Genomic DNA, 27,043 nt, shown 5'->3' on the forward strand with positions numbered 1-27,043 from the left:
CACGTGTTTAAAATCTCAGCCATCTGAAAAGGCTTAGGCAGAAAAATCACACCAGAGCTACAGAGTAAGATCCTTTCTCAAAATAGAAACAAAAAGTATCCTACAGCAATATGATAGTTGACATTAGTCTCACTCTGGACTTTCCTCAGTTCTCAAGTACTTATGGTCATTACTAAAAAATTCAGATGAAGCAGCCTTATAATGAAGAAGTTAGTCAGAGTTTAAGAAATAGCAAACTAAAGTACTTTTGAGGGGGGTAAGATGAACAATAGCAAATGGAACCATTAGAGAGTAGAGCAAATTCTTATGGGGTAACAATGGAACATGGCCAGAGAGAACAATGGAGAAGAAACACTCTAGTGAGTAAAGTGGACTGTGCTGGAAAATACTGCAGAACGGAGCACCTTCCCCTTCCCAGAGGAAGAGTGGGCAACAGTCAGAGACATCATTGTGCCTGCCTACATTTTAGATGACTTTTATATTGTTTCTAAAATCTCTAGAAATGTCAGGTTCCTCTCAAGGATGTTCCAGGTGACTGACCAACTCATTTGGATTAACTCTTACGGGAGGGAGCAAGGTATGTCTTTGTTCTTTATTGGAAAGGCATTGCCATGATTATAACCTTATGAAATCCTAGTCAGTTCAGGTTGTCATACCCCTACCAATAGCCAGAGATTTGACTCAGAACCTATTTTTTTGAACAGTAATTAGAGGCTTAAAGTTTTACAAACCAAGGGTGGGAGACATCCTCAACGACCTTCAAGCCTCTGATATTTAACTTCCCAACAGTGACATTTGCCAATGGTACCATCTACTTTAGATACTGAAGCAGAAGGTGGCTGGAATCCAGAAGCATAGCACTAGACTAGAGATTCTTGCTCTTAAAAACCAAGCAAACAAAAAATAAGAACAAAATAGTAACTACCCATCAATTTCCAGGTTTGCTTCTGTAAGGTGATTCTCTGTTAATCACTGCCCTCCCAGATAGGATCTGCTTCCTATAAGATGAAAAAGAACTGTAATTGAATGAACACTTCTGTTTCAGGATAGAGTCCTCACCTGCATAAATGATTGCCAACTTTTGAAGCAGGATCCCCTGTTCTTTGAACACACAGTGACTCCAGGGATGAGGCAATAACTTATCTGTGTACTTTAGTATTGAAAGGGAATGAGAAAGGTTACTTAGAGAGAGTAAATCAGAAGTCAGATTTCAAGTAAAAGAGAGACAGAAAGGGAAAACAGAGGTGCAAGACTTTTATCCCGATTTTAGTTACTTTGTGAACCCAAGTGAGGAACTAAAGCCAACTGCAAAGGAAGTTGTGAATTCCAATTCCAGTTTCTATTGATTAGGTATCACCCATGTATTTTCCTAAAACTGAATAGCCCTATACTGAATCAACTTAAGTCAAGGATAATATATATTAAGCAGAAAAAAATCCAGTAGATTCCTTTTTTTCAGTTTAATAGTGTTTACTAGGGCAATTATGGAATATTCTACTTTTGAGCCGTGTAGATTAATAAATTTCTCTACTGAAAGATGTATGAGTAAAATATCAAGTTCATTAATTTGTTATTCATTAGGACCAAACTGATTTTAGTCATTTTAGTATAGGCATAGATCTGAATCCAGGGGTATCTGCAAGATTTCCTGGTTCTTATGTCAATAAGACAATGGATTTCATTAGGTACACATAGTAACAGGAACTGAAGGGTTTTTTATTATTAAGAATGAGAGTATACTCTTAAGCATTGGAACAGTCTACTGTGTAGAGAGCTAGGGTTTTTTTCATGAGTGCCATCTTTGCTACATGTAGACCAAGTGAAGAAGGATTTCCAATCTTTTAGGTCAACTGGCTTTCATGTTAATATTGATGTCACTCACTCTACATCTCTATGCTGCTGTCAAAATCAGAGTCTAGAATGAGGATTGTGACAACAGAACGGCTCACTTTGTTGTCATCAACTAATGAAATATTTATCATTCATTAATAAAATTCTATGTCATTATTTGCTGGGCATTATTCCAGGTCCCAGGCACCAGCAGATAGAAACAAACAAAAACATCCTTTTTATTCAATAGAGATACATTTTGAAATGGAAAGTAAGGGAATGATTTGCTTCACAGAAACATTTTGGCTGGTTTTGTTTAATAAAAAGCTGGTAATTTCACAAATTTGGGCATAAATTCTAGATGTACAGCACATGTGGGCTTCCCAAGAATTTTCTGAGGAAAGCTTAAAGTAAAATGAAGAGAAAAAGCTTCACTATGTTAGGAGGAAAAGTGTGAGATTATCCACTCAAGTTGTGTCAATTTCTGAAGACTTTACATCAAGTTCCTTCAATACTTTAGGAAATTTTCTTTTGTTAGTCAAGTATATGAGCATGCATTATATTATAAAATATGTATATTTTCTTATAATAATATTAAAGTTTACTGAATCATGGGATTTTTAGGTGCAGAATTTAATTTAATACTTAGTTTCTCACACTGCTTCATGACACAGAGCTCCTGAATACTTGATATTCCCTCTGTGACAGAGTGACTTCTGTTGTAGCAAACTGAGACTTGATGTTTTCTTAAGAGTCATCAAAGACACAAAACCAGAGAAACAAAATAAATCTAATAATTTTCATCATAACTATATCTAAAGTTTTAGATAATATCAACAATCTCATTTGTTTTCTCACTTATCAAATATTTAATGGGTATTTACATCTTAGATATTATAAATAGAGAAGATTCAGTGGGCAACATTTATCATTTGAGAGTTTGGAGACAATAAATTGAAAACAAAATACTAAGCATTATTTAACTCCTGGGTTAAAAATAAAATCTGGGGAGGGAACAGCCTGGTCTGGTAGTACAGGTCATCCAGACAGGAGTTTGAGGCAGGAAGATTGCAAATTCAGTGACTGCCTGGGCTAAGGAGTAGACTCAAAGCTAATGTGCATGCATCAGTGAGACCATATTACAGGAATTACCAAATAAATAAATAAAAGTAAAAAGGTGTCAGGTTACAGCTCAGTGGAAAAACGTTGCCTAGTTAGCACAAGTCCCTGATTCAGTCTTCAAAAGCCACAATAGGAGGGAAAGGGAGAAGAAGATGAGGAAGAGTGAATGAGGAAGAAGAATAAGAAAACAGGAAAGAAGGGAGAGAGGGTTGGAAGTAGAGAGGAAGGTCAGTAGATGGGAAGGAACCACACATTTGGTGCAACTCGGCCAGTGTCAGCCATACACAGTAATAAAGATGTTGCTATGTCTGTAATTGATTCAAACTTTATTATTATTTTTAATATAATGGTTGGAATTTGGCATGTAGTGAATGCACTGCCCTGGGTTACTCTTGATATTCAGAACTGAATGTACTATAAGTGTTACTGGATTCTTGCTTTATACCTTGAGTTCTATCACCTTTCACTCCTCCCTCTCCATTTAAGCTTCACAAATTCACACCTCAATGGGCATATTTCAGTTATGGGAGTAAGAAAGTTACATGTTATTCATTAGTCTTACCAATCTGGTATTATGAAGTAGTCCAGAAACAAAAGTGAAGTATTTATAGTCGTCTTACACTAACTTCCCATCTGTATGGCACCTTCATTTGTTCATTCTGTTCTGTGGCCTACATTCCCTTCTGATGTTTTACCCAGAGAGCACCTGCGTTTGTGAGTAAAATTTCTCATTTATCCAGAATCGCTTCTTTCACCTCAATCTCATTCAGAAAACAATTCCTTTACCCAAATAGCTAATGAATAGTAAAATAAATATTTTTAGTCTGTTTTTTAAAAAAATGAGATCCTGTTTCTTCTCTTCAGATGAATAAACATATATTATTAACATTAACTGCTGGAGACAGACAAAAAAAAGGCATCTAGGAATCACAGTTGAATTTATAACAGAGATAATTCATGCACATATGTAGTAGAAGATCTCAAAAAGGGAGTTACTACACTGTAACCAGTACTGCACAAGACAAATAACTTGAAACAAATTATTTTAATTTCCTCCTTAGTTTCTAAAAATATTAGATTAGTCTAAATGCTTATCTTCTATAAAACAAATAAGTCACCTTTAATAATAATTTATTGTCTATTAATATAATATTCTCTTCTTGAGGAAATTAATACCATCTCCATATTTTTGTTGGCATGGAATTATATTCACATTTATTTTAAAAATCATTCATTTATCTCAAATACATACCAAGAGACTACTTTATAGTCTATTTTCCATACATTGCCAGTTTATGAGGCATAGTTAGTCAGTAATGTAGAAAAATAGCCCATATATATATTTAGCACACCTGGAGTACCTGGAGACATTCTAGAAAAATATGTATACGTGTACAAAGTAACATCAGTGACTGGCAGAGACTGATTTTTGGATTAGTCGAAACACTTCAGTCAGACTGGAAAGTGATGGTCATGACAGAGATCATTTCCTAAAGTGAGAAACACCAAGGTTTCACAAGATGAATTATTTATTTTAGTGACAAACAAGGTCAATTAACAACGGTCCATATAAAAATGAAATTTTGAGGAAACTGGATATTATGGATATAGTTTTAAAATATATTTATTCTTCAAATATCTAAAAGCCTTCTAAGCATTTGCTTCTCTCTCACCCTCTGTCTACAGGAGCACCTATCCAGCTTCAGAAATTGAGTGCACAAACGAGAACATGCTTATTATATTCAATAAAATACAGAACTGAGATGCCAAAGGGGACAATACTCACAACGAACACGTTGGTCTGGGAACAATTGCTCCTGGTGTGATTTTTGGATTTTATTTTTATAAAGTAGTTTTACCCCACAGCTGAGAATGAACGAAACTACCTATTCTAAGAGGAAGGTTAGCAGTGCATACCAGTTGTGGTTACCATCAGCTACTCCCTATTGCTGGAAAAGCAAGCTCTCTATTTCCTCTTCCCAACAACACCCCTAACTTTTCTTCCTTATGTATGCCAGAGGCCATCATAGTCTTCATAATCTTTAGATCTAGAACAAAATCTAAATTTTCTATTCCTTAAAATTAAAAGCACATGGACTTAGAGACTCATTATTTTGTTTTCTTAATTCTTTTTTTTTAACTTGTAAGGATCTATAACTCTAATAAAGACATGTTAAAATATAGTAGAGATACTGAAAAGACAAAATGCTAACCAAAACCAAAACAATTCAACAAGAATACCTTTAACACCTGTCTGCTTTTGATGACTTTCACTCAAAACTGCAATCTTAACAAATGGCTATTTTACATTAATTTTTTTAACTTTTTTCCAAAATGCGAGATTCCACAAATTAATTTACATTAAGATAGACTTACTTATTTTTAACCTTATGTGTAAGAGTGCTTCCTGTGTATGTAAGTATGTGCATGGTGTGTGTGCCTGGTACCCAGGAAGGTAAGAAGAGGGCAGAAGATGCCCTGGAACTGCATATATGGCTGACTGTAAACCCTGTGTGGATCCTAGAAACAGAAGCTGTGTGGTCTGAAACAGTAGAAAGTGCCCTTAACTGCTGAGCCATTTCTCAATGCCCTGAATTTAAATTTTTGTAGTGTCTTATTCAATATTATTTCTAAGATATTATCTTTTTTTATTTAGAAATATCTGGAAGTGTCCTAACTAATATCAAAATAGAAATTTTGGTGACAAATGTGCATGTGTTAGATCAGGAAAATAATCTCAACTCTCGTGGGGGTCAGTTTGAAGCAAACACGGTCCACATAGTAAGTTCTAGACCAGCCTGGGCTACCAAATGAAACTCTTTGCAAAAGCAAAACAAAAAACAAAGCAAAATCAAAAGAAAAAAATCAATGGAAAAAAACCAAAACTATATAACATCCTCGCTGAAGTCCTTTACACAAATGTTTTTTTTTATTTTCAAATATCTCATTTTCATGATTTATAACCATATTCACACACACACATACCTCTGTAAGTTTGCCTCTTTATGAACAAGTTCTATTTAAGAAAACTTTCTTACTCCTCTTTTTCTTATCTTACTATATTTTTAATCTACAGATGCAGAATCTTTCCATTCCATGGGATCTCAGTTAACTGCCTGCTATGATTTTGTCATTGAAGCTAACTGAACAACTCACAGCTCTGAAAAGTAAATGGAGACCTTGGCTGTGTTTGAACTTTATTATTTTAGTTGAGATAAACCAGAAGTGACCAATTCTCAAGCTATGTAAGTAAGATTTTGCATTTACTTAGTAGGATTGAGTCTCACAATTTGCCACTGGGAATAATAATATAAATTGTCAGTTATACTTTTCCTTAATGTGATATCATGTTGATTTTATATTTTTAGAGACCTGGTAATAGAAAGGATTATTTTTTAAATTTCATAATTGTTCCTTAGCAAATATTTCTATTGTTTAAGAGTCAAAAGTAATGTAGTTTTCAGATCACTCTGCTACTTACTATACAAATGTACTTTTAAAAATGTGTTTTTGTTAGGTAAAAAATGCCAGCCTACCATGTCAGCCTTACAAGTTATTTTAAATGGTGCTTGTGCTTCAGTCGACTTAATCATTTGTGGAAAGCGACAGGTATTGTCAGACATGCTCAGGGTTGAATCCCCCTGTCTCCTTCCTCATGGGCAGATTTGTAACTCCTGAGGCACTGAGTGTGACAGCAACAGCTGTTTCTTTCTTCATTATTGTCATTTACTTAATGAAATAATAATAATAACATTCATTTGCAGTATCATGTCATGTAAAAGTTTTCACTCTGTAGTAAGCTCATAAAATACGTAATAAGGATTGAGTTTTGGCTACAATGAACTGTTCAGTAGGACATTGAGTTGTAGTGGGTCCCAGTCGTGATTTATATTGGATGAGTTTCTTGTGGTATGCTTTAAAAAGTGTCAAATTCTAACCTGTTCTTAGCTTCAACATCCATAGATGGGTAAAGAACACATGTTCATACTTCTAACCAGGTTATATGAATGCAAACTACTACCATACATTCCTACTACTTTCTTAAAGAAGTTTCCCTTACACAATTTAAACTATTTGTCAAAATAAAATGAACACAGTAGCAGTCTTTTGAGATGCTGAATGGGATGTTAAAGTAGATGGGAAACAGATAGTTAACACATGGAACCAAATGAAGTCGGTTGTCTAGATGGTAAGTAAAAGCATTTACTGCCCAGCCTGATGACTCTAGTTCAGTCACCAGGACCCACGCTGTGGAAAGAGAGAAGTGAAGCCTGGAAGCTGTCTTCCCACCTCACATTGACCCTGTGGCACACACAGGCAGCTGCATGTACACACCGAGGCAAGAACATACATACAAATACTATTTAAAGATAATTTTTAAAATTGTTTGAAAAACTCATGAAGTTATCTTCCCCAATTAATAAGCAGGGAAATCATAAAACTGAAGAATAAGTCAGATTTGGTAGTAAATGCCAGTAATCCCAGAATATGGGGAGATCCAGTCTGAGATGATGGACATTGTCATAAAAGTCCCATCCAGCAAATAAAACAATCAGAAAAAAAATCTAGAAATCTGTGGACACTTATGTGTTCTGTTCTATTCTATTGCATGAAGGATGATCACAGTTATATTCTCAAAACATGATAGACATCTATAGCAAAACACAGGAAAGATTTCATTTATTCATTTTTTGAAAAACTGAATTTATTTTTAATTGTGTGCCTATATGAGTGGACATGGTTGCAGGACAGATGTGCTCCAGTAAATGCAGGTGCTTGCAGAGTCAAGAAGAGCTGTTTTACAGGTAGTTGAGGAAATGTCTAACTTGCATCTGAGGACTAAACTGTAGTCCTCTGCAAGAGGACTGCGCATAGAGGCAGTGGGTACTCTTAATCACTAAACCGTTTTCAGCCACTTGTTTATCCATTTTGTAAAGGACTAACTCAAGTCAAATAGTTGATGCCCTTGAGATACATTATTAAACAAACTTAGGCATTTCTTCTCCTACCTTTGTTTCTGAATCTTAGTACAATGTGAGCCGAAGGATAAACAGGAGCTCTATGTCATGGGGCCTATCATGGATAATCAAGGGAATTGATTTTTTTTCAAGCAAGTGATAATTAATGAAGATAGTTTTTAAACCAAGGAGTGGAATAGTCAGATATTTTTCCTTGGTAAAATTAAATGTGTACCTATCTTGCAGGTAATGCACAGTCATTTATGTTTTGGATAAAAACATGAAATATTTTGCACAGTAGTTGTGAGGTGATTGAATTAAAGGCGCCCAACATAAAAGCTATATGGAAGCTATATATTCATGTTGAAACCTGAAGAAAAAGAGTGAAAAAAAGTGAATTGATTTGCATGACAAAGAGATATTAAGTGAACAATGGGATATAATAGCTAACAGAATTTGTTAAGTGTTAAGGAGTTACAGGAAAATGTATTAGAGGTGATAAAAGTTAGGGGATATGATGGATATTTCCTTATGTATGTTATTGTTCTACTGTTGCAGACAAAATAAGTTCTAGGCAACAATTCCAACAAGCAGATAATGACAGACGCTTTTTACTTCTCAATTGTTAAAAAAAAGTACGAAAATATTCTTTTTGCATTCTGTGTCTAATTTTACTATTCAGCTTCTACTTTAAATCATACTGATCAAACTTGCATAATTCAAATCTATTGAGAGCATTTTCTGGGCTACTGTATGACCCAATGGTAGACTACTTGACTAGCATGCACAACATGCAAGAATCAATGTCCAAACATAAAAGAGAAAAAATGAATATTGATTGAAAAAGAAAAAGTAAAAAGCAAACATCATCAATATGACTAATGATTTTCAAGTTGTTAATTCAGTGTTCAATAGAAGTGTTACTTGACCAAACAACATCTGAAGTATTAGTTAATACACTATTAGTTTATGTTCCCTGGCTCATATTGGGGCTCTATCCCAATAAATTTATCATAAATTGAAAATTTCTTAAATAAAAAATGCATTTGATACTCCAGGCCTATCAAATATCTTGGCGTCACCAATACAGAAGACCGTACAACATAGCCGTGTACACTTATGCCTCCTTGATTGATTAGGAGCCATGACCCTTTGTTACTTCTCAACTTTGCCAAAGGGCTTCCATACTTTAGAAAGATAAAAATTCAAAATTTGAAGTAAGATTTGAATTGACTGCACATACTCCCGAGCCATCCTAAGATGAGAAAATACATAAACATACACAGTCTGAGGATTGTTGTGTTATGTTGCACCCGGCCTCCTGGATTCATGCTCTTAGCACTGTCCTTTCACCGTGATCATTCCTTCTCTTCTCATTTATGTTGTTTTCTTTTTCTTTTTTCCTAATACTGATGCTATTAAAGGTTATGTGCTTGGTACTTTTCTCAATTCATATGCAAATTATGATAACTAATATTCAAGGGCCTACATGCCTCCTTATGTTATTATTCTCAGCAAATATATCCAAATGCAGAAAAAAAAAAGAAAAATCGTGATCTTCATTCAAACACATAGTCAAACTTCTTCCCCTTCTTCCCATGCATGTCCAGTGTTCATTCTGGAGTCAACATATCCAAATAATACATCTTACTGTGATCATTCCCCTAACTACCACTACCACAGCCACCTGTTTCAATGCACCTTGCCTCTAACAAAAGTCAACAAACTTCCCAATTTCCCAAACCAATAACTAATTCTTGAGTCCTTTTTTGCTTTCAATATTCATTATCTAAGCTATCAGTCAATCTTGTGAATCCTACTTTCACAATACTTTTAGTATCCTGTTATTTCTCATAACTTTTACCTGCTTTATTTTTTCAGAAAGTTCATTAAATTTCACCTATGTTGTTGCAATGTGTGCATCCCAAATGAAATCTTTTCTTTCAGTCTTTGGCTATAAAATCCCATCACAAACAAAATGTAATGCTACCCCCTAAAGTGCAATATTTTAGAGTATGCTAGCCATGCAACTCCCTTGATCAAACCTTTCAATAGCTTTTCAGTTCCCTCAAAGACAAAGAATTTGCAGATCAAATGACTTTTCACAGATTGTAGTAGCTCCAGTCCCTTACGGCCTTTCTCCCTATCTCAGCTCCAGAAGTACTTAGATATTTGTTTTTATCTGAAATGATATACACAATTATTTTAGAGGAGTAGAGCTCTGATTGACACCTCTTCTCAGAAACCTTTCTCCTCATCCATGCAATCCTAACTTTACTAATGACCTTGCTCAAATTTTATTTTCCCAATAAAGTTCATTGAGCAACTGTACCAAAACTCATCTGAATCAAAACATGAGGCAAAGAAGGAAACCAGAAATAAGTAGCCAGAGAAACACCAGCAAGAGCATACCCAGATGTTATGAAGGAAACATCAGGTCAGTTAAAGTAAAAAATGAATTAATCCAATTTAGCAAAAATAAACAACTTATTTTTGTTCTTAGAGCAAACTCTTGATCTCTGTTGGTAAATGAGAAAGCCATACTATATAGAACTTCTGTCTTTATGTCACATTTTCATGCAATTCAAAAAGCCCAAATTTTAATGACCATAATGTCCTCACTCACTTTGACCCACAGTCCATATTTTTAAATTGAGAATTTCATATCCCTGGCTCTCCCTCTCCTAGCAGCCATCAATTTTTTTTGTTTTGTTTTGTTTGTTTGTTTGTTTGTTTTTCAAGACAGGGTTTCTCTGTATAGCTTTGTGCCTTTCCTAGATCTCGCTCTGTAGACCAGGCTGTCTTCGAACTCACAGAGATCCTCCAGCCTCTGCCTCCCGAGTGCTGGGATTAAAGGTGTGTGCCACCACTGCCCGGCACAGCCATCAGTTTTTAATAGCTCCAGAGCTAGTAGGACTTAATGAACATCCCTCCATCCATGTTTTGATTGTTGTGATTGGATCATGTTGTCCATAGTGACAAGCAGTGAGTCTCTGTGTTAATCACTATCTACAGCAAACCAAAGCCTCTCCAATAAGACCTGAGAGATGCCTTAATCTATGGGTATAATGACAAATCTTTAGGAGTCAGCCTAATACTACAGCTGCTTTAATACTACAGTTATTTTTTGCATAATAATGTAGTAGATTCTTCCCTAGGGCATATGCCCCACCTGGATGTATGTTCTTAGTTCCATTAACAGTATTGGATATGTCTTCTACCTTGTGGAGCAGGCTTTAAATACAGTCCAAAAATTGTTGATTTCTCCCCTAACATTTAATCTACTATTGATCCGATGGATCTGTCTTTCCAGGACTATCCTTAGTGTAGCTGGTAGAGTTCAAAGCTGGTTGAGATTGGTGACCACTTTCCTCATCCAAATCATGCATAATACCTTCCATCACTATGAAAACTAAATAGAAAGGATGATGCTCCCAGATCACTCCAAGCTTCATCTTTCCTTGTTCAATGACTTGAATCTTTAGTTATAGTATTTTACCATAAAGTTCAGGAAAGCAACAAAGATTATAGTAATTGCCTGTAATGTCTGGAAGTGTCTGTGCAGCCATACTGACCAACAACTCTAGAAAAGGTAATTCATACCTGGGACTGGGCTTTTATTGGATAGCCTACGGTAACTGTGAAAGGCATTTTCCCACACCTAACCAAACCCCATTATAGAGTAACTCCACTTAAATTCTTTGTGGATATGAATACACACACACACACACACACACACACACACACACACACACATATATACACATATGTATATGATGGCATTTGGAAGCTTCTACAGTAGTGGCTTCCATGTAGCTTTTGAAGTGTTCTTTGCTGTTATTTATACCTCTCCCATACTCTGTTTCTTTTCAAGGATGGAAAATAGAATCAATTTCGCATACTCATAAAATGGTCATTGAACTGCCTGGTTAATAGTTGGTCAAGATTTTCCAGAAACTTAATATGAAGACAACTACTCTGCCAAGATAATTAGTGTTCTGATTTTATAAGAGAAAAACAAAAACCTTGAGCACAATAAGGTAAAACTTTAAAAATTAAAGAAGTGTGCTATCCTTTGTAAACTATCCTTTGAATTTATAGCTTTTTAAAGTGAAAATAAGAGTTTTTAAGACCATTTTAATATTAAAATATAGTACATTTTGACCAAATACTTTCCCCTCCCTACAACTCTTCCCTAATCCTCCCACCTCCCTATCTACCCAACTTCATGTTCTTTCTCTTTCTCTCAAAATAAAAATAAAATGAAAGTCAAAACAACCAATGAACAAAAACCAACTCTACAATAATACCAAATATTTTAAAGCTCCATTAAGAGGACATTATAGATTGATACGCCAAGAAAATACTATTTTCTGTGTTCAGAGGTAATAGTTTTAAGTCATTCTTTTACATAATCATTATTATGTTACTAATGAGTAGTAATTACTTTAATGTCAATGCCAGTAACCAGCATGGCTTTCTTACATCTAAACTGTGCAAAGTGTTTACATTCTTAATATTACTGAAGCTCCCCTTTATTTGTTAATCTTGAAAACTTAATTTTTCCTACTTTATGGGGTAGTGAATATATCAAATAAAAGCTGTTTCCTCAAAGTAAAGAATAATTTATAATTCTTTAATATATTTAATTTACTAAGATCAGCCATAAGATTTAAGTTTAGAAGGCTTGGATTATATGGTGGGAATTACATCATGCCATCAGAAATCCACTCATTCAAATTTTTATAGATCAATAAAGTTACTTTAATAAAATTGATAGTATTCAACTGTTCAGTAACTACTGAACATAACAAAAATGAAACAGACCATATAAAACACTTTTAAGGAAATATAACCACCTGAGTACATGTTAACTACTTTCAAGTTAAGGGCCATCTGGCTGTGACAGCTGTTGACCTTGATTGTCAGAGTCCATTTGCATGAGCATGATTACTAGGTGGGGGTGAAGAATAATTTTGCTTCACTACATGAGGATCACGCTTTGGGAAAGATTTACAAATCATGTGTTTTTCTTCACTTAAAGCTCATAATTTTTTTCTACATTTTAATAATTTTTGTTGGGTGTAGAGATCCATCCTATTACTTAGGTTATATATTGGGTTAAAAATCCACTTCAGCCTGCCAAAGTGAATTGACATGCAGCCATTAAAGATTTTATCCATAAACCTCTAGAGGGGCTAAGGAGAGGGCTGGTGGGTAAAATACTTCTATGAAAGCACAAGGATATGAGTGTGGATCTTCAACACTCACACAAAAGTTGAAGCATGATGATGTATATCTGTCACACAAGTTCTGATGGGTCTTAGGTGGAGCTCACTTGTAAATCCAGACACAATAATAAATTTTGGTTCAGTAAGAGACTCTGTTTCAAAAGAAAAGTATAGAATCATTTGAGGTCATTCCAACGTTAACTTCTAGCCTCCTCACAGACTTACGCCAGTGACTCTATACACATATGAGCACATACACAAACATACTCTAATAAATCGCTGTGTAGATTCTATATGAAAGAATAGGTGTATTTGCAGAAGTGAATGAGACCCTCTCATGTCCTTCTGAAAGGAATAGGGTCAAAACTACGACAGCATGAAACATGTAGTAAACAAAACTATAAGCTCAGTCAGTATTTATCACAATATGGATCAAGATTTGCTTATAGACAATACTTTGACAACTTTATAATTATGAAAGTGTGCTATGACCATCACATGAATTAAAAGTTCAAGTAAAGGAAAAACAACATATAAGGGAAAAAACACATGAAAAATAACAAAAAAACCACTTTAATATGAAGAGATCAATTCCTGTCACCAGAAAAATATGACCAAACGCTGCCAGAAGATGTTTGGCTAGGAAAGGAGGATAGAAGAGAGAAAGAGAGAGAGAAGAAGAAGAAGAAGAAGAAGAAGAAGAAGAAGAAGAAGAAGAAGAAGAAGAAGAAGAAAAAGAAGAAGAAGCCGGGCAGTGGTGGCGCACGCCTTTAATCCCAGCACTCGGGAGGCAGAGCCAGGCGGATCTCTGTGAGTTCGAGGCCAGCCTGGACTACCAAGTGAGTTCCAGGAAAGGCGCAAAGCTACACAGAGAAACCCTGCCTCGAAAAACAAAAAAAAAAAAAAAACAAAAAACAAAAAAAAAAAAAAGAAGAAGAAGAAGAAGAAGAGAGAGAGAGAGATAACAAATGCCAAAATGAAGCTCAGTGGCTATGAGATTTCTTGGCATGTCTAAGACCCTGGGTTTACTCTCTGGCAAAAAAAAGAATAAAATGAAAATAATTCTACTAGTAAATTATTCACTAGAGGAATCAAGCAATGACTTTTACAATAGATAACCGATAAGAAAAATGTACGACAGCTACAGAAAATGAAGAAAGGGAAAATACCAAAGTTAAGAAACAGTTTACATTAAGATTTTTAAAATGGTTTAACATCACCAGAGAGAAAGAGGCAGGGAAGAACTGATTTTGTTTGGTTGTCAGATTGTTTGTTTTGTTTGAGAAAGGGTCTGACGCTAGAGTCCAAGCTGCCCTCAGTCTCTCTTCTGCTTCTCAAATATGAATACAGACATGTGCCACTACATCAAGCTAAATTCTGGAATGATACACTTTTCTGAAAATGCTGCATAGCTAAAGCTGAGTGAAATAAAATGATGGAAAATTAGAAGAAGGAGATATATTAGAATCATAATGAGAGGGAAACTACGTACATTTAAAGCTCAGAAATATGCACAGAAGAGTAAATATTTGAAGGGATAATAACAGGGTATTTTTTTAAATGTAGCTCTTTATTATGCTTATAAAATAAATACTTAAAAGTCTCTGCATCATCAATTGTTCATAGGTAATATTCTTTCAAAACACATGTAAAATTATGACTAGTAGAGTAAATGCCACTGGAAACAGGTTGGAGAAAAAATAATCATTCAAAGTAATCATTTGTCTATATTACTGTGTCATATTCTAAAATCACTCAACCTCACACCAAAATTTCTATTATAGATCTCTTTTGATGACCACTGCTCATAAATCATTGCTATCATATATACGGATTATTGTTAAAACTTTAAATTCATCCTGTTGCAGTCTTTGTCTACCACAATTTACAGTAGTCAAGATTATATTTTTCATGTAAATATATTCATCATAGCTGATTCAATATTATGATTGTAACTTGATTGTCAACTTGATGGGATTTAGGACCACCATGGAAATAAATTTTTGAAGCCTGCTGATGGGATTCAGAAACAGAGCTGTGCCTTTCAAGTAGAACTAATAAAATAAATCTACTCTTATAATAGAAAAGGTCCACAGAGCAGAAGAAACTCAGAAAATATCACAAACATTTTATTAATAAAGGAATAATATGTTTAAAGATAGACAGCTGACTTCCTAATACAACAGGAAATGAATAGGGATTATCTTAATGGGTATTTCTTAAAGTAACTTGATTACTACAAGAAAGTGGAAAAGCAGTGTATTTTCTTCATGCTTCACACGCTTAATGACTAAGACACCTATAATTAAAAGAAGTATAACAGGGCAAAGATACAAAGTGCTTTTTAAATAAAATTATAAGTGATAAAGGACCCTCAAGGGAAAGACTCAAAGGCACGAGAAGTCTTGGATATTTTTGTACACTGTTTCCTGAAGTGGGTGTCAGAATTAGATATGAGCAATGGATGGCTGTGCAAAGGGCTATGACCTGCCCAGAAAAACTTTTTTAGATTTTCAAAAACCCACCTCTTCACAATCATAGACATTTCAATCAGTCAGTCAGCATTATATCTCTAATGCAGTTGAGTTCTGTTTGTTTGTTTTTGCTTTTGTTCTTCTTTATCAGAAGTTCCACTCATACTACCAACAATAAACTCTATAGGGGATATCAGATTGCTCTCCTATAACTCATTTCATTATTACACTGGGTTTTTTTTGGAGGTTTTATGGTATCTTAATTGTGTATGCTTACATACACAATTGGCCTTTGTGATGAATTCAACATTTCATCATTTTTCCTAACAGGAGGTTAAAACCTAGGATAAAAAGCTACTTCTTTAGTTACTGCTTAGTTTTAGTGATACTAAGACTTCTCATTAGTTTACAAAATAGTCTTGTTCTTCAATGCATCCCTGAGTTTTTGAGAGATATATTTCACCTAAATAATCCACAACAGAAAAATAATACTTGATCTTTTTGGTTTGTTTTTGGAAACAGGGTTTCTTTGTGTACTTCTGGATGGCCCCAAGACTGAGTTCCCACTCTCTAACCTCCTTTAGTTGTTGGTATCATGAGCCTGTACCTCTACAGCTTGCTTTAGTAGTGAGTAGTTGCCACACCAACTCCAGTGTAGTCTGTGTGACATGAACAATTATGTCAATAATAGCGGACAGGAGATACGTGTCCCACGGGACTAAGCTCCCTGGAGGTCCCTGGCAGAGTGCCCCAGTTATGCCTCCTTCTTGAAGGAGACGTGCTTGATGGATCATGAGCTCCTTGGGCTATGGGTTCTGTATAACTGCTTTTCTGATAATGTTCTAATTAATCTATAAAACATAGCCCAATCTAATGAATGCTTGGGTTGTGAACTATTAAGGAAAGGGGAAGCTGGACATGGACCTTATTTAGATATAGCAGAATGAGCTATTCTTTAAAGACCCCAAGATGCTAGATAATAGAAAGTATAATAGTTCAGGCACTTCTGGGGAATGAACACTCACCCACTAGGAATCCTTTAGGAATCCCAACTAAAGTGATTTATGGCAAAAAACGTTATCTCATAGAAGGCAGATGGTGGGCCCCTCTGTTGAGGAAGTTCAGCATGGAAAACTTAAGGACTACAACAGAACCCCTTCCCCTTACAGGTATAAAAGTACAGGAGTCCATATTCCAGCAGGTAAAAAGTTTTTATATTAAAACAGTTATGTGATAAAAAAAACTGAAGAAAGACTTAGGGAGAATCTGCAGCATTCAAACTGGCTAAGTGGGTCATGAGAACCAGAAAAGTAAAAATACATAATAAACTAGAGAGCGGCTGAGATAAAGATGAAGGACACAGTTGCAACTGCAAAGAAGCCTTCACAAGTCTAGGGACCATACTAAGTTTAAAAAACACAGACTGCTCTTTGGGTCATAAAGTTCTTATGGGTAAAGGGATATGTCTAGCACTGATTAATAATTGTGCTTGCTGTTTTTTAAAGATGATGTAATTAAATTATTGCCAAGCTCTTGTTGCTCCTTGTATGACTTGATAGTTTTCTGTATATGAACTACTGATTTGCAGAAGTAAAATTGCAACAGATTCAAACCACTTCTGAGTACGTTGTCTGTCTGTCATTCGCCGAATCCTTGCCTTCCTGACTACCCAAGCTCTGATCCCCCTACGGTTGTGGTACCCCCCGATGGGCCAGTCTGTGGCAAGTAGCAGTCATTAGTAATTAGAAAGTGACATCAATACCACATTCTCTTGATTATTCTGTTAGGTGCACATCTATATAAACTTGTGAAGTCATGAGTATCTATTTCTGCTTAACAAAGAAGACAGAGAGAATCTATCTACATGCTAATGAAAGTGTCAGAGGCAGTAGAGGAGAAACACAACTGTGCAATCTGAGCATTTCTTTGTAGAGATCTCTACTCAGAGTAGCCAGAAATTGGCACTAAACCAGAATCTCCAGGGTAGATCAGCATGGAAGCAAAGTAGGAATTTCTTCAGAAATTATTTAGCCATTCATGTAAAATAAGACATTAAGGACAAGAAAGTTGCTTAATAAAAGGCCATTGTAACCAGAAGACATGGATTCAGGCTTTGTAAGAGTCAAAGTTGTCCTTGACTGTCTAGGGATAACCATACCTAAAAATGTAATGGATTCTGAAGTTGTATTGTGCAAACAGTTTCCGAGAAAGTCCCCCCATCCCCTCCTTAGTCCTTTATTATAGGATAGTTTCTGAAGATCTTTGGACAAGACTATCTGATAAGATAAAAACCTATTTTTCCTGGGTGTAATAAAGTACATGTGTAATCTTATTAATTGAAAGGCAAAGACAAGACAAATCATGAGTTTAAGGCTATCCTTGGCTAAATATCTAGTATAAGGCCAGCTTGACTCCTTTGATTCCCTGACTTAAATAAACAACAATAACAAAATAACAATATAATTTGAAAGAGTCATATATTCTTCTTATATGATTTCCTGAGGAAATTAATAACTATTTTGACCATAAAATTTTATGATCTCACAGATGTTTTGTGATCTGTAAGATCTCATCAATAAATTTCATGAGAATGCTGAGGCAGGAACTCTGAAAAGGCGTTCTAATACTAGAAACTACAGGATACACATTATCTGAAAAGAATAATCACAGAGCATAAAATAAATATGTATGTTAACTGAGGATAATGAATACATATAGTAACTGAGGAATTACTATAGGAATTACATTTAGGTGTAAATATGGCCTGAGTCAAAGAAGAGGGCTAGTAACTGCATTATAAAGAGAGGGATGGAATAAAACGGCCAAACAAATGTCTAGATTAAACCTGTACAACTTGTTGTTTCAAAAAAAAAGAAAGAAAAAAAAAAACAGAAATATGCAGCACAAATTCTTTCTGAACTGTAAACTTAACTGAAAGTTTATACCAAATTAGAAGCATTTATGCAAACAAAAGGACCAAATTTCAATAATAGGATTGAATTTAACATCATTTTAAGTTGCCTTAGTATTTCCATTTCACCTTTGAGAGATAGCAACATTGACAAAATACAAAATATAGCTTATAGTCTTACTTTATTTTTTCCCTTTGGTTTTTCAAGACAAGGCATCTCTGTTTAACAGCCCTGGCTGTCCTGGAACTCACTCTATTGATTAGGCTGCCCTTAAACTCAGAGAGATCCAACTGCCTTTGTCTCCTGAGTTTTAAGATTAAAGAGGTGCGCCACCACCACCCAGCCATAAAATGTGTAGCCCAGGCTAGCCTCGAACTTGTGATCCTCCTGCCTCTTCCTTCAGCAAATTCTACTGGTGTGTGCCACCACAACCAGCATTCTTTCTGTTAAGGGGAGAAAAAGGGCCTCATTGCCAAATATATTTTTTTTTCTTTTTTAACCTATTTGGTAATTTCCTTTAAAATCTTGGTTTTACTAGACTTGCAACAGGAACTGAGTGTCTGCATCCAAGAAACATTTATAAAAATTTTCAATGAGAAAATGTGTTAATCCCGTACTTTCCTGTGAAGGGCAGCATTAAGAAAGACTAGGCAACAAGTTTAAAAGCAAGCTAAAAGAGAGGTATCCATAGGGGGACCAAGACATTCCACTATGTTTTCTGGAATACATAAAGATATGCAAATGGTTCACCTTGGACATATTTAGGAAATTTTGTAAGGAAGCTCTTATTTATCACCATTTTTCAAACTTCAAATTCTACAAGAAGAAAGTAAAAATTAAGACATACTTTAAAGGGCTTTGATTAATACTAAAGGCACAGTTCAACTAATCATGAAGGATTCCTTTAATAATGACTAAAAATTGTATCTAAAGAATCATTGGGAAATTAGCTATTCAGTATTATCTAAGCTATCTTTTAGCTTAACTAACTAAGACATGTTATATTCTCTTTGGCCAATTATTTACCACCATAATTGGCAGTAGGATATGGGAAAATGGAGATGATAAATGAGATGGACTAAAGTCTCATGCAATAGCCTGCTTTATTCAGAGCATCAGACAATTTTTATTCTGAGGGCTAAGAAGGGTCACATGAGTAAAGTGCGCACTCATGAGAGAAAGCTTCATATTGTCATTAGCTTTAAGTGGAAAAAGTTGTTTTTTTTTAATAAAGATTATAAACAAATAAAAATAGCCAATTTAATGAATAATCTGAAGTAATCTCACTTCTATTCACTACACCTGGCAGGCGCATATAATCGCATTCTGAGAACAACTCTATGTTTCTGAAGCAACTGAGGTCACAAGACTCCTGTTTCTTCATAGTTTTCTCACAAGCACTTGGAATTCTCCTCACTAGACTCCATTCTTGGAACATATTCTGACATCTCCCCACTTTTTATTTTTTAATAGCATGATATTCAAAGTGGTTTTGATTTGATGTTATTGATAGATTCTAATTGTCATTTGATGGATGAGTATCCCATAAGCAAGCAAATTATAGCATAATGGATAATATCAGAGCAGTGAAAGTGTTTGTCTTATATTCTGCCACTAAGAACAGGGATACAAACTATATCTATTGCTATTGGTTATACTATTAGAGAAAAATCTAAAGGTATCTTGAAAAGAGACATATATGGCTAATAGTTCTGGTCTCTTGCTAAAATGTAAGCCCATATTTGCACTTTAATAGGAAGACAAATGTTGTGATCTCCTATGAAAGTGGGATTTGAGTCAAATCTCAAAGAAAAATTAAAATAAAGTCCTTTTTTCAGAGGAATGAATGGGTCTATTATGGTCCTGAGTTCCTGTGATAAATACAAAGGCATTAGTAAAGATAAAAGGAGCTGCATCCATCCAATCTACAAGTTGAAGCAGAGGAGGATGAAAAATATAGGACCAATACATGTACTCTGAGGCATTCACTGCACAGGTCAAAGCAGCTAGTATCTCCAGAAAAAATATCATCAGGTGATATTTTGATCTGTGTGTGTTTTATAGAACAAATTCTCAGTTGATAAATATGACTTGGCCCTAGATGAGCAAGCTAGACTTCTGATGTTATGGTCTGTCTCTCCTTTCGCCATTTAGCTGGAAGTCTGCTGTCTTTCTAATTATTTCTGTTGTCCCTTTGCACTCTACTGTCATTCTTGATGGCCCAGGGCTGGAAGAGCAAAAGAAGAATCCATAATGTTTCAATAGATTCATGTGCAATGACAGATGCATACCCATTCTCAATTTTCTTCTGAGAAGTACAAATAGGGTAAGTTAATGCATGCTTCTTTCTTTCTGCAGTAAAACCAGGGAAGTTGGAGTATGCACAAACATGAGCACATGTGTGCTGGAGACAATCCTACAACATAAGCAGAATCTGAAACAATATTTACGAATTTATGAATTAATCATAATAGGTTAATCTAAAAAGCCAGTTGCCAATTGTAGAGCTGAGGAAAAAGAAATATTAATAGATCGATGAATGTGCAGAACATAAATTCCTGCCTATAACCTTATATGAATCATCAATAAAATAAATATCTGTCTGTGGAATGGGAGAATGATGGGCAATTTTTATAATCACAAGTTCAGTTTGTATGACAAAACCCCATATCTTGCCAAATGGATAATGATTTCCTATCCTTCCATAGTAATCTACAAATGAAATTTTAACAATACTGAGTTCTGAAATGCTCTTTAAAAACCAATTATTAGTTAAGGGTAATATAATACAACAGTGATAAATGTATATAATCTTTGTCATTGGGCCCTCTTCTGATTTGCTAATTGAGCAAGAAAAGTAGAATAAACAGATGGTATATAACTCCATTCCAAAGCTTTATCCTCTTGAACTATAATACCTGTAGGAACAAGAACTGTCTACACAGATTTTGGCTGTGTTTTCTTAATTATTTGTACTGATAATGGAATTTAGTAAGAGGAAATTCTCTTTAATGTAAGTGGCAAAGAAGTCAGACGTGGAAAAGGAAAATTTAAGTTGCTCCAGGAAGTAAATAACCCATTCTAAGTTAGTCAGTTGTCTACTGCAGAGGACATTGAAGGGGAACTTCAGTGATAAGAAGAAACCATGTAGCTGGCAAGGGAGTTAAACATGCAGTTTTGTTTGGAGTAATTCTCTGGTTGCCTTTTATTCCACACTCACAGAAGTTCAGTCCTTTCTCAGAGGAAGACATAGAGTTAAAAGATAGACTTCCCAATATCTCTACCTCAGGTTGTCAGACTTGCAGAGCAATGGCTTGTTGACAGAGAAAGCAGCCTAAGCAATATTAAAGTCACCAATATATTCTTATAAAATATTATTTTAAAATTTATATTTTAAAAAATATAAAATATTCATTTTATTAAAGAAACTGCACAGAACAAATGACTCTGAATAGTAAAGGTTGCATGATTAAAAACTCACAGTGAACTTTACAGAAAACTGCTACCCATAGAATAACATCCAAAGCACCTGTACTCCCATTAGCAACAGCAATAGAAGCTAGAGGCACATTTGTTGGAGGAGACTGGCAAGTAGGTTTTATCATCATGACAACCGCTCCAATAAGACTTAAATATCTTTTAGGCTTTGTGGATATATTGACTGGGTTATTACAGGACTTAAAAGGAAACTATTCCAAGTTCAGCAAGGACCATCCTCAGTGACAATGTATCTGCTTTTATTTCAAATAGAGTATGAAATTTTCTCGATTCTGAGAATACAGTGACAGTTATATGAAACAGAAAGAGCAAAACGTTCATTGTACTCTGTAAGATGAATTACTAAATGGTCATATTAATAAAAAACCCAGAGCCAGATATTGAGGTAAAAACTGAGAGATCAGAAAAGCAGAATGAAGCCAGCTACATTCTTACCACTTGGAAATCCTCAGCCAAAGAGCCATTTCCTATATACCCACACCTGTGTGCCTTTCTGTTCTGCATCTCACTTCTTCTCTTCGCACAGTTACAGCTCTTTGGGTCTGTCTGTACAGACCTCCAGACCTTTATGGTTAGTGCTGGGAATAAAGGCATGTGTCACCATGCCTGACTCTGCTCCCCAGTGTGGCCTTGAACTCAATCTGGTTCTCTGCCTCCTGAATGCTAGGATTAAAGGCATGTGCTACCATTGGCTGGCTTCTATGTTTAATATAGTGGCTGGCTTTTTCCTCTAATCCTCAAATAAGCTTTATTAGGGTACGCAATATATTGGGGGACACAATATATCATCACAGTACTTTAAAATTTCTCTGGCCAAATTATGACAATCTGTTCTCAAGAATTGGCTAAAGTATTTTCTTTTTGCTCCCACTCATCAGAACCACTGTAAAGGGAAATATAGGATTTGCCTTTTTTAATCTCATGGAAGATTCTTTCTGAGAGGAACTGTATTCTGGACTCTTTACAATACTCATAATCAAACTAAATTGATAAGTTTGTAAATCTAAAGCTTCCTTTTCTAGCTGGAGAAATGATATGGTTTCACCACTGTGAGGCAGGACACTGGGTATAGTCTAAATTCTAGAAGTGAGGATTTCCTCAAAAGCAACTGGGCTCAATGTATACTGGACCTTATTTGAATTTAACAATTCATTCTTCCCTTAAGTTACAGGTATAATTCCCATGGTTTCTCACTAACATCATAAAGACAGCAGAAGAGCCAAAGTACTCAAGTTATCTAGAAGGCACTTATTCCAATAAATCTGGACTGAGAATTAAAACAAGGCAAGAAAAAAACACATAAATATAGCTCAGTTTATTTCCATGTTTTCCTCTTTGGTTTATTTATTCATTTTATCTTTTCTTTTTCTTTTTTATAGTGCCAGTAATTGGCCTGTTTATTTTAAACATGAAACTTGTTAATCTGTGTGTTCCTACCTCATTATCCCCTACATTTAGTCTAGGCTGGTTTTGAATTCATGATCTTTTTGTATCAGCCTCCCACATTCTGGGATTGTAGGCATGTACTACTGTGTCTATCTTTTTTATTACTGCATGATTACTCATACACAACCACATTATAGTATATGTGTGGAGATAAATGAGATAGTTCATAGCTTGGTTTAAATTTAAAAGCCCTTTAACACATACATGCACTCTAACATATATTAATACCTACCATGCTGTAATTTTTTAAAATTCTTCTCTCATACAATACATCCCAATCAGTTTCCCCTCCATGCACTACTCTCAGTTCCCTCCCTTACACACCTCTCTTCTCCCCAAGATAAAATCCTCTTCCTCCATTTCTCTTCAGAAAAAAGCAGGCCTATCAAGCATATTAAAGGAAAACAGCATAACAAGTGACAATAAGACTAAGTCCAAACCAAATCCAGTAGGCAAGCCAATCCAGTAGGAGGAAAAGGGTCTCAAGTGCAGGCAAGCAACTTCCAGTGGTAGGACTGGGACATCAACCTTTGACTATTAACTATCCATCCTGCAAGATGTACTGGGGTAGTGGAGACATAGAACTTGTAAGAGTGGCCAACCAATAACTGGTCTACTTTGAGCCCAAACCACGATACTGCCTGGATAACCGGGACCTGGATGCTGGACAGCACAGAGTCCTATAATAGAAAAAAAATCAATAAAATAATTACTAATGATATTCTGCTATACTCATATATTTAGATCTGTGCCTAGCCCAATTGTTATCAGAGAGGCTTTTTCTAGCAGTTGACTGTGATAGCTGCAGAGACACATAGACCAATATTAGGCAGAAAGAGAGCCCAAATTGGAGGTTTCTGTTAGGCGCCTCCCCTTAGAGCTCAGGGAACCCTGTGGAAAATGGGGCAGAAGAATTGTAGGAGCCAGAGGGGTCAAGGACAGCAGCAGAGTACAACCCATGGAATCAACTAAGCAGGGGTTACCAGGCCCCTGAAAAAAAGTAACAACTGAAAAAGGAATAGTAAGTGTAATATAATTAACTAATGGAATAAAAAGAAGAAAATAAAAAATAAAAAGGGATACATATGTATCCCAATCACTCTGGAAAAAGCATCTGGAAAAACCTAATATTTTATGATTAGAAAAAACCTAAAATCTCTATAATCTGGAGTGAGTGGGGTGTGCGCACGACTGAAATGCACTAGGCTTATTTAGCTCAGGCAGAACTGGAGAAAGAAAAATTCTCAGCTTCTTTCTGCCTTGCCTGCAGCAGTGTTAAAATTTATAGAAAAGATTAAACAAATTCTAAGAAACATGCATATGTAGCTTTAGCTGTGTGATAAGTTATCAGTACCACAAAGTTAACGTTTTCTTGGGAAGTAGTTGTTCCTCCATCTGTTAGGGATTTATGCTACTCTCACACAACGTGGAAAATCCAAGTGAATTTTAAATTGTTTTTTCCTGTTTTATACGTTTTAATTGAAATATTATTACATAATTTTCCTTTTCCCTTTCCTCTCCCCAGCCTCTCCCCAGCTCCATCCTTCCATCTCCTTTTATGTTTCTCCATCACTCACAAATTGACAAATTGACAGATTCTTCTTCTACAATTACTAATGTTATATATGTGTTGGTGTGTGTGTGTGTGTGTGTGTGTGTGTGTGTGTGTGTGTGTGTACACAAATATATAAATACAGCCTGCTGAATCATTTGGCTAAAATTTTGGTGTTTGTGTGTATTGGGTTTTAGAGATGTCTACTTTGCATTGGACAGCCAAATAGGGGCTCTTTAGTAGACACTAATCTCCCTCTCATAGTAGTCATTAGTTGTCTGTGTTTCCTTGTACAGGGGTTTGACCCCTTGCCATTTCTCCCCTGAAGCATTAGCATATCTCTTGATGCCTGTTTTAGAGCAGGTTCCCTGGTATTCTGGCTCTTACATTCCTTCCACCAGCTCTTCTGCAATGATGAGGAAGCTGTGATGGGAATGCATCAGTTGTGGCTGAGCTTCCCATGATCTGCTGATCTCTGCATTGTGTTCAGTTGTAGATTGATGTGATGGTCTCTTTTGTAAAGGAAACTTCCTTGATGAGGAGGGTAGCTACACTTATCTGTGGCTGTGAGAACATGATTTAGAAAGTAATTAGGAATTATGCTTGTCTAATGCAGTGGCAGCAGTGAATTCTCCAATAAGACCCATGCTTCCAGGAGTTTGACCAGGTTTCTCATAACTGCTTCTCTCACTTTGCAGCTCACCATAGTACTTTTTGCTGTCAGGGAATCTAGAACACAGAAAGGAGGCTTTCATATTAGATGCAAGTGAAATAATCTGTGTCCTAAGGTTTCAGTCTTCAACAACAGAGGCTTCCCTTCAACTTCTGAGAAGTAAACAATAGTAACAGCCATAATCTACCTTATTTTGAGAGTCATTTGTACTAACAAATCAGCTCTCCTAAAGAATTTTTTCTCATGCCTGGTGATACTAGAGGGATTGTCATTTCAGATTTCAAGATGTATGATAGAGATATAGTAATAAAATATATTGACACTGACACACACACAAAAAAAGACATGCATGTAGGCCAACTGAACAAAACAGAAGTCATATACATGAATACCTAAAACTACAGACATCTGATATTTGAGAAAGAAACAAAAAGGTACATTAAAGAAAAGAGTATTATCAACAAATGATAATTACAAATATCAAATAACTTTAAGCTGAAAGCTCATGTCAAAACACAGAAAGATGGACTTTGCGTGCTTATACCCATTTATTTGTTTGCTTTCAAAATGTGGCCACAATGAACTAAGCTCCTTTATCTGTCCTTTGCTTCCACTTGTGTTTTTAATGGTTTATTGTTGAAGACGAGTGAGCTGTGCATGATGGGATTAACAGAGACAGGTCTTGACCCCAAATTCCAGATATATGGGGAAGCTATAAATAGCAAAAGATCTCTTGAAATGTTAAAAAAATCTATTTTTTAAATTTATTAATTTTGAAATTTTATACCTGTGTACTGTGTTTACACCATTCCTACCCTCCTTCTCCTCCCTCTCACTTCTTCCATGCTTCCTCTAGGTCCTTTTCAAATTCATGACCTTTCCTTTAATCAATATATATGTATATGTATATATGTATATATATATTAGTTATATATATAATATACATTTACTCATGTGTGTATATATGTATGTATGTAATTCACTGAGTCTATTTAATGTTGTTTATATCTACATGTGTTCAGGGCTGCCTACTTGAAATTGGGTATGGAGGATCACCGTAGCTGATGTTTTCTCTGGTCCTGCCCAGCCCCACAGACCCTGCAACCACTTATAAAATAATCACTCAGAAGCTTATATTAATTAATACTGCTCGACCATTATCTCAGGCCTACCACTAACTAGCTCTTACACTTAAACTCAGCCCATTTCTGTTCATCTATATGTTGCCACATGTTCTGTGACTTTACCTGTGTGGCATTACATGCTGCTCCATGGATGGCAGGCTGGCATCTCCTGAGTCAGCCTTCCTTTACCCAGAATTCTCCTTGTGTGTTTATCCCGCCTATA

The 27,043-nt window shown here is 35.5% G+C and overlaps 1 long non-coding RNA gene across 1 annotated transcript; it reads left to right on the top strand.

The window, feature by feature from the left end:
- The first annotated feature begins 325 nt into the window (after positions 1 to 325).
- On the top strand, positions 326 to 11,964 carry LOC131912657 (uncharacterized). The gene is made up of 5 exons (XR_009379667.1): positions 326 to 577; positions 4,639 to 4,772; positions 6,029 to 6,197; positions 10,225 to 10,347; positions 11,785 to 11,964. It is a non-coding gene; the product is annotated as an uncharacterized LOC131912657 (long non-coding RNA).
- Positions 11,965 to 27,043: the final 15,079 nt, after the last annotated feature.

Source organism: Peromyscus eremicus, chromosome 6 (genome assembly GCF_949786415.1).
Source record: "Peromyscus eremicus chromosome 6, PerEre_H2_v1, whole genome shotgun sequence".
Taxonomy (NCBI): domain Eukaryota; kingdom Metazoa; phylum Chordata; class Mammalia; order Rodentia; family Cricetidae; genus Peromyscus; species Peromyscus eremicus.